Source organism: Lissotriton vulgaris, chromosome 1_1, assembly GCF_964263255.1.
Source record: "Lissotriton vulgaris chromosome 1_1, aLisVul1.2, whole genome shotgun sequence".
Classification (NCBI taxonomy): Eukaryota; Metazoa; Chordata; class Amphibia; order Caudata; family Salamandridae; genus Lissotriton; species Lissotriton vulgaris.
In genome coordinates, this window is record NC_141685.1 from 2,061,904,396 (window position 1) to 2,061,913,274 (window position 8,879).

The following is an 8,879-nucleotide window of genomic DNA, read 5'->3' on the forward strand; positions in this document are numbered from 1 at the left end:
GTGAGACCTAACTTGTTAAAATTGTGTAATCAGAGCTGCGAAATTGGATCGCGCAATGTGGGTTGTGACACACAGTGGGGACGTAGGGCACTCAGCCCGTAATTGTCCAAGGACATTAAGTCCATAGTTACACACTCTGATCCAGGATCAGTTACACTGATTCACGATCATTTCGCTCGTGCTTCGCACGATGGCGAGCAGAAAGCGATGCTTTCCCACAACCCCAGGGAACTCTTTCAGTGTAGTAACATAACGCACACCCCGCCTGTGATCGCGGCCCCCAAAAACGCGATTCAATTCGAGCTAAACACTAGGGACGACTACAAGTCCCAGCATGCACCAGACAATAAGAATGATATGCATCAGTATAAATACAGAAATCAAAAAGGGACTACTCACAATTACTACCGTGACCAGGAACTACGGTTCGAAATGCGTAGGAGTGTGGCACGGTTTGAATAAATAACTGCGTGAAGATCCAAGAAGTGTGCAGCGAGTTCATTTTTTTGTATTGAATATTCTTGAGACACTGTCCTGGTCTAAACGCTGGCACCAACTGAAGTTATATATATATATATATACACACACATATGGGCACCATTATTACATTCTTAATGTGTGATATACAAGTAGTCCCAACTGTGCACATAAAATGAATAAACCTCAGAGGTCAATCTACGAATGTGAACCAATCTTTTTTCATGTTGGTGCCTATTGGTGTGACAAAACTTGCAATGTTTTGTACACGAATCCATGGTGTTAGATAATGTCTAACGTGGTGAGTACATCAACATTCATCAATTTAACTTTATTTCGGTTTGTTTATGAACCATAAAAGTACATCAAAAATAAAAAATACATTTACAGCAATAGACTAATACACAGTTACATCTCATTTTAGATATTTGCAGTAAAATCAGTTAGCATGTGGTTTATAGAGTGACGATAAAAACACTAAGACAAGAAAATACATAGATTAAATGTTCAAAACGCGGTGGAAGCCTAGTTTTTACTAAGACAAGCTGTCTACCTACATTAAAGTAGCTTGCTACTACCGAATCAATCTACGTCTAATTAACCACATTGAAAACAAAAATTTAGCAATAGCAGTAACTATTAGTGCATTAGTATCAGTTTTTAAAATTCTAAAAAACTCTATATGGTTCCTGACTCCTAGGTTCACACATAGCTGTATGATCCATTTTTTTCTGCTAACAGAATAAGCAGGACAAAACAAGATCACATGAATTAGGGATTCGTTTGGATCATTACAACCTGGGCAGGGACGAACTAAACCCATTTTCCATTTATCAGTGTAAGAGTGGAGGGGTAGTGTACCATATCTGAACTGTAGATACAGTTTTTTTGCTAAGACAGGTTCTATAATGTCTAATTCCTTCTCAAAGCTGTAGACATTCTTGAAATCTAGAAAGCTGTCAGTGAGACTAGAAGACCTGGCTGATCGAAGGACCTCTTCTAAGTTGTAATATTTTATAGACTCAGCCAGGGTTCTCTTTGAGATGGATTTGCATGTGTCCTCCGGATTAGACCAGAGATTCTCCATGCCGATCCTAGACGCCTGCCCCCTCATAAAGGATAACCACTTTATCCTCCCTGCACCCGGGCGTGCCATCACAATCTTCAGTTCTTCTCTATAGCACTCAAGCTCCGGGGCACTCCACAATCTGCGCCAGTAAAGGAGCGGGCGTGAGGCAATTGCTTCTGCAATGGGCCTCAGATTTATATCCAACCTTAAAGGAACTAGAGGAGTGTTTTTTGGTAAAGAGAGCAGCTGTCTAATAAAGTTATTCTCTGTTATGCTAATCTCACTCGCTGGATGGTGGCCCCAGAGTTCCGCCCCGTAAAGGGTGGATGATCTGGTTTGAACCTTATATATTTCCAGTGGTACACTGACTACTTTATGGACACAAGATTTCTGCACTTTAAGAATCCCTCCCGTAGACTGAGAAAGGGTTAAATTAGCCTTAGTCATTTGAGTTTCCCAACTCATTTTATCATTTAAAGTCAGACCTAAGTAAGTGAAATTATTTACCCTTTCCAGGGCTCGTCCATCCATTGACGGGCGTGGACAATTAGTTGCACTGGCATTGAACACCATGTACTTTGTTTTATCTATATTAATCACCAAATTCCTGTTCCTACAGAATTTGGTGAATTGGTCTAACACCCGCTGCATCCCCATAGATGTTTTTGAGAGCAGCAGGGTGTCATCCGCAAACATAAGTGCAGGAAATTTACCGCCAGCTAAGTTAGGGGCGTCAATGTTGTGTACACTAATTAGGTCATCGACAAGACCATTTAAAAAAAGGGAAAATAAAGTAGGGGCAAGTACGCATCCCTGCCTAACTCCCTTCTCAATAGGAAAAGCTCTTGTCAGCTGGCCATATTTGCCATAACGTACCTTTGCATAGGTTCCTTCGTGGAGTCTTTTAAGTTGGTGACATAAGTAGGGTGGAATCCCCATTGTTGTTAATATACTCCACAATTGGTTCCTGTCCACCATATCAAATGCGGATTTGAGGTCCACAAATGTCAGGTAGAGACTACCCTCTTCCAAGACCACATGCTTCCAGTAAAGTACCTGGAGCCGTAGTAGTTGGTCGATGGTAGATGTTTTAGCACGGAACCCTGCTTGCAGGTGGGAGAGGATGTTATTCTCACTAATCCAATCTTGCAAGCGTTGCAAAAGCAGTTTGGCGTAGATTTTTTGAGTAACGTCAATAAGACTGATTGGCCTATAATTTGACGGGTCCAACGGAGATCCCTTTTTATAAATCGGAATGATTTCGGCCCCCAGCCAGGTACTTGGAACCTCTTGACCGTCAAGAATAGCATTAAATATGACGGTCAGGTAGGGGACCCAGATCTTCGGCTCTTCTCTGAAAAGATCACCAGGGATCTTGTCCAACCCTGGGGCCTTGTTACATTTTAATGCTTGAACTGCAAGTGTAACTTCCGACATGGTAAAGGGTGGAGGAGGGCATCCAGGGGCCAATCTCAAAGACATGGGTAGTAACACTTTATGCTGGGAAGCAGGGCTAGAGTAAAGTTCACCAAAGAATGCACACCAGGCTTCCTCGGCGATGTTGGGATCGATCTTTGCCTTACCTTCTGGTTTCCCAGTATGGACCAGGTTAACATCAACATTCATTCCAGAGGGGAACATTTAGACGGGTTGTGGGGCATACAAATATATACATAAATTATATGTACAGGTGTGGAGGGGGGAAATTGACGATTATTTGTAGACACAACGGAAAGGTGCGCTTAGCTTTTATGTTAACAGTGTGCTGTAGAACGTAATCGCTGGGGGGAGGCCCAGGACTACCTTTATGTATGATAGAAGTTATTAACTTTAAACACTGTACATATTTGTGCCAGGGCTTGATATGTACTATTTATCTATTTATTCAAAACGTAAGCATTGCTGTTACTAATTTATCTTATACTGCTAACAAGCATTGACAAAACCAAAAGGTGTGGCTTATTTTAGGCCTATGTTCATTGTTGTATGCTATCTACGAGTGCAATTACAGAAAACTCAGAAGCATCCAAACACTGGTCAGGTAGCACTCTGTGTGAAGCACAGGATTTTTGTTTGCATGCCTCTTGAAAAGGGTTCCAAGTTATGCTTCTTGACACCCATTTTAGAGACTGTCCACCCTTTTCATTCTACTTAGAGCACCGTGGTAGAGGTGCAATGAAGTATGCCGTACAACAAAAACTCCTACAGATTCACCGGTCTCTTAGCATTCTAAAGTGAAAATAGGGTGTTTAGGTCCATGTTTCTTTTATGGCTGAAATGAGGCACAGTGCTTCTGCTGAGTTTATTTGTATATCAGTCTTTCTTGAAGGGAATGTTCCGACTAGGAACGGACCATCGTGCCCGATCAGATCAACCAAAAGCTGTGGGTATTGTCGTTTGTGGCTGTGTGTTATTAGTAAATAAACACTCATAGAAAGGAATAAGTCCCGACACTAGAGCTGACCTAAATGATGTTGTGATCTATAGTCAATTGGGGCCCCTTCATTATTTCCTACATATTGTTCCAGCACCAAAGGTACATAAAGGCAACAATATGAGTTTGTATCGATGTGGATAGTGTTAAGAGCTGACACTAGAGGAACATTCATTGCCATGATCTGGCAAAGCCACTTTCTTACTCCCCTCCAAGACCTCACTACAAACGAATCCCTGGTTAAACCCCTGTCTGCACCTGTGTACTTCTTCTCCCAAATATACACAACAGATAAGCCTTGCTCTGTGTCACTAAACCTTCCATATAGTCAAATATGGGAACCACACAGTATGGCACACAACAACTTATTAAATGGTTATCGTTGCCACGTGACCAAGGGTCATATGGAACACCTAAAGCCAGCCATACCTTTTTAGTCAGCAGCCTCTTACATGCACAGACTTCCTACATCTAATGTCAACATTGGAAAAGCATAACTTAAATTCGCAGAAAACTTTTGGCTGGAAAGCCAAGCTTTCTTAAGGCGGCACAAAGACAAAGAGCGTGTGGCAGCACTCTATACTGCCCCTGCCCTGTTCAACTTGTATCACACTCAAAAATTACATTATACTCATCCCTCCCCACAGTACGACACAGCCTTCCTTCCTGTTTTCCCTTACACTTGCCCCCCTTTCACTAACTCGCTACAGCAGTCCTTATCTAGCTTTTGTCACAGGAGACATCCCGTCGGTGATGACCTCTAAACTACGGACACTGCGTGGCGAGTCTTCCTTTATGCGCTGTAGCCATGGCCTACCCCGCCCACCCCCCACCCTCCCGCACACACTACCAATCCTATGGTCAATTACACTGTAGTCTTCATGATCCATTTCCAGGCAATGACTTATGACGAGGTCCACTGCCATGGGTAACAAACGAGCCCACAGCCAGAACTATATGATTCAAAATTAGTTCAAAACTCTTTAGCAGACCAGAAACCAAAAGTGGAGAGCTACATTCAAAATGTCCCACCCATGGATGGAAATCGCCCAGAAAGGAGCTGCATAGCAACTTTCCTCAATCCAATGAATTATTTTGGCATGCTACAAACAACCCACCCTCTAATGAGAGAACTATGAGAAACAATATTTCACTACAACTGCCCCACATAATTAAGATACCAGAGAGCTACCTGAAATCGGTCCCATGTACCCAAAATGTAATATGTGGGGCAACACTAAAATGCTGTCCTGGTGATTCTCCTCAGGTAATACGAGTGCAACAACCTTGTGCTTTGCTGAATGATGAAAGACAATTGAGAAGATCATTTTGTCATAGGCGGGAAGTGATAAAAGAAAAATAAGTTGAGTTAATTGCTTTCTTACCAACGGCCCACTATTTGAAATTCCACTATATCACTTTGCTTCAGTGACATTCAATGGCGGCCGGTAATTTTACTGGGGGAGCTGTACAACACACATACATACACCGCACTCACACCCATTCATTCACACACACCATTCGCTATATTCACTAACAAATACACATACATTTCTACATAGATGCACGTTCCCGAGAGGATGGCGACTGCTGCCTTCCTTCATTAGCTGGAAGGTAGCAGTTGTAAGCCTCGGAAGTCCCAAAACGGTTGGGACTGCTGCCTTCCCTCAGGCTGACCTAAGGTCAGATAATGAGGGAAGGCAGCAGTCCCAATCTCGTCAAACGGGGGGGGGGGGGGGGGGGGGGGGGGGGATGGGGTCAGTGAGATTTCTGACCCTACCCCACTCTGTGATGAGGTGTCACTGATTGACCCTCAATCCAGGGCACTTGAGGTTAAAACTGAAGCGCCCAGGCCCGAGGCAATCGTGATGCTCCCCTTCATCACAAGGGGAAAGGGCTTGAGGCACTTGCCAGGCTGAGGGAGTCATGCCCACAGGGCTGGGAAATCCTCAGCCTGGCAAAGTTCAGCTCAGGCAGCCAGAACCATGCACATTTAGCACAGGTCTATCACCGGGCTACCTGACCTGACCCGGAGGAGTGTCCGTCACGCTTCTTGCCTGGAAACAGTTGGGGTGTGGCCCCTCAGCCCGACTGACGAGCCGCTGCTGGTGACACTAATACATCACAACATCAAGCATAAAAAGTGTGCTAAAACACGCAGAAGCAAATTGGCACCATACCAAAAGTACTGTCATCTTTTAACATTGGGACAGTAAGGTAAGTTGTGTAAAATTCAAGGATGAGTCCTTTGGTTATCTGCACCATTTATTTCTTGCACTACAGGCTCCGAAAAGCGCAATGGTACCCTATTACATTCTGCTGACAGTAACCGTAAGTCACGATACTCAAGATAAAATTGTGAAATTCTTAGGGGAAACTGAAATGAGCTATTAATTTTGTAACGTGGCAACATTTTTACAAAAGCTACTTTTAAAAATGTAGGATTTTTTGCATAAAATGACAGTCAAATAACTTTAGTTTACATGACATTTGTATGAATCAGACATGCAGTGTATTTTAAGATCTGTGTAAGTAAACTAATACTATTCATGAAATGAATGCTCAATTCGAAAGAGAGTTAGAATAAGGTGTGGCATCAGAGAAAAATAGGCATGCTTCATGCAGCCAAAATGGTATTGACCAAGCGGGCAGTATGGTTAGGACATTTGCGAGGATTGCCCTTGAAAGATGTCTAATTAGAATACATGAACCAAATGTGCATTGTTTTCTAGGCCGAACATAATTCAAACATGTAACCGTGATGTTTGTCAAAGTTAGCATACTTACATATGGAAATAGTCGCTGTTTACGATAAAACCAGCCTTTCAATCCCATTTATTTACTACATGTAGTATTAGAACATGGCGATGGAAGAAGAAAAAAAAAAAAGACTTTCACTTCTGAAATAAAAATCTACGAGGACATCCATAAAAGATGACACCTTGCTCAATGCTTAAATGTGGCACTGTACACTACCATGCTGGATTGAGATGCATCATACTGTGAAACCGAAAAGGATTGGTGAAACAAGCTAAACACCAGAGAGAAGAGTTACTGTGTGTGTAAGAACAACAAAAATGATGGTAATCTTGCTTTCCTTTTCCACACTCTTTCAATATATGCGATCACAGTCAACATAAGCAACTGTATGGAACAATCTCAACCTTTGCAGTTGGCAAGCTCTCTTATGGTGCTGAAGATGTAATGCAACTGTTTAAATCGCCTAGTTAGAAACCATTAAAAAAAACATTCGGACAAGCGGTGTTGCCTCTTTCTTCACTTCAGCTCATGGTACCACAGTGGACTGGCTGAATACCAGATGCTACTCAGCGGAGTCAGGAGCATTCTCTCTAAACTGTGTTTCCGTTGCTACTAATGTAATCCAATTACAATATAATACAATGCTCGAATTTCCATATTTCAGACGCCTTTCATCCCAGTAAGGCAATTTACCAGTATTCAATTCTTTGTGCATCAATAAACGTATCCACACGACATTTAGATTGAGGAAGCAAGGGTTCCCAAGTCCAAAAAAGACTTTAGTAGTAATTTCTAATACGAAGATGCAATCTTCGTATTGAGAATACATGGCAGAATTAATCAAATATGATTGGGTGCTGCAAACTCGTGCATCATCAATGCTAGGTTTAATGGGGTCTAAATATACACGCGTTACCTGTCGTTCAAGAGCTCCTTCCACAGTTGCAGTGCAACAACATACCCGAGCCCACAAATAGAAAGCTAAAAAGGCAAGGCGCTCAAGGCCCTTTATAAAATTCGAAGCGATGAAGAAACAGCAGCAGCCACGGGTAAACATAGTTAATAATGCGAGGAGTGGAAATCACCCCAGATGAGGCTTAGAATATATGCATGGACACCGATGAAAAAATGGTGACGAGTGAATGTGAAAACAGCAAAAACCACAAATGCAAACGACCGTGCTTCAGGCAAATACTAGCCAACTGTTTCATGTCAGTAAGGAACATTTCTCAGATACTGTGGTGAGAAAATGTCACACGTTCTTCAAGCAAGAAAAACACGGCTGGGAGGATTTCTCTCCAACGCTCCGTGTAAAATTATAGAAGCCAGTATGGCATGCTGAGCTGCAAACGCTGCTACCGTATTACTCATGCTTTGTGGGATTTCTAAAGCTTAAACGGAGTGCTACAGAATTCTATGCACGCTAACAACAACTGTATCCTCTTAATATGTTTAAATGCCATTTCTTTTTGCAGAGCAGGGGACGTGCCGGAGTTCACAGCATCCATGCCTCCACAAACACAGGCTGCCGCTACTCCTACACCCTATATAATTGTGTGATTCATAGCATTTCTCCCCCCACTGAGTGAAAAGCTGCCACAAACAGAGGTTTCTAGATGGAGCATTCTTAAGGAAAAAAAGTGTACAAGTGAACGGCATGCAAGGGTCTGGGGAGCGCGAGGCATAGACCAATCTCGACGAACCATCAAAGAAAGGATGCAGGTTAACTCACCTGACGTTCGGTTTTTTTTGCCGACCAACGAGGACCGAGCAGTGAGGACCAGGCAGACCCTCCAAGCTCTGAACCTCCGCTCTTAAAATAAATTCCAAGTCTTGCGATATAATGATGACAAAAAGGGCGCGCTGCGAGCTCGTCCTCCTTGGCTCAATGACAGCCTCACTAGCGAGGAACTCGGCAAACAGCAGTGGCGGAGTATAACTTGATTTGAGCATGCGCAGTATCCCAGTTCCAGGCGCTTGTTTCTTCATCGCGGCGTGCGATGGCCTACTTCCAAAGCCAGCCGACAGGGCTGCAAATGGAACCTCATCATCAACTACAATAAACACAATCGGAGCTACCCAAAGTCAATCGATCCGGCCCGTGGTGGTCCGAGCGGCTCATCTCACTGGGAGACGCTC

The 8,879-nt window shown here is 43.1% G+C and overlaps 1 protein-coding gene across 2 annotated transcripts in view; it reads right to left on the reverse strand.

The window, feature by feature from the left end:
• PLEKHA5 (pleckstrin homology domain containing A5) overlaps positions 1–8,650 on the reverse strand; it is a 742,840-nt gene extending 734,190 nt beyond the window's left edge. For both annotated transcript variants that reach the window (XM_086920674.1, XM_086920665.1), the window contains exon 1: positions 8,473–8,650. The gene's annotated coding sequence lies outside the window, so the exon portion shown is untranslated. The remainder of the gene's footprint in view (positions 1–8,472) is intronic.
• Between the last annotated feature and the right edge of the window lie 229 nt (positions 8,651–8,879).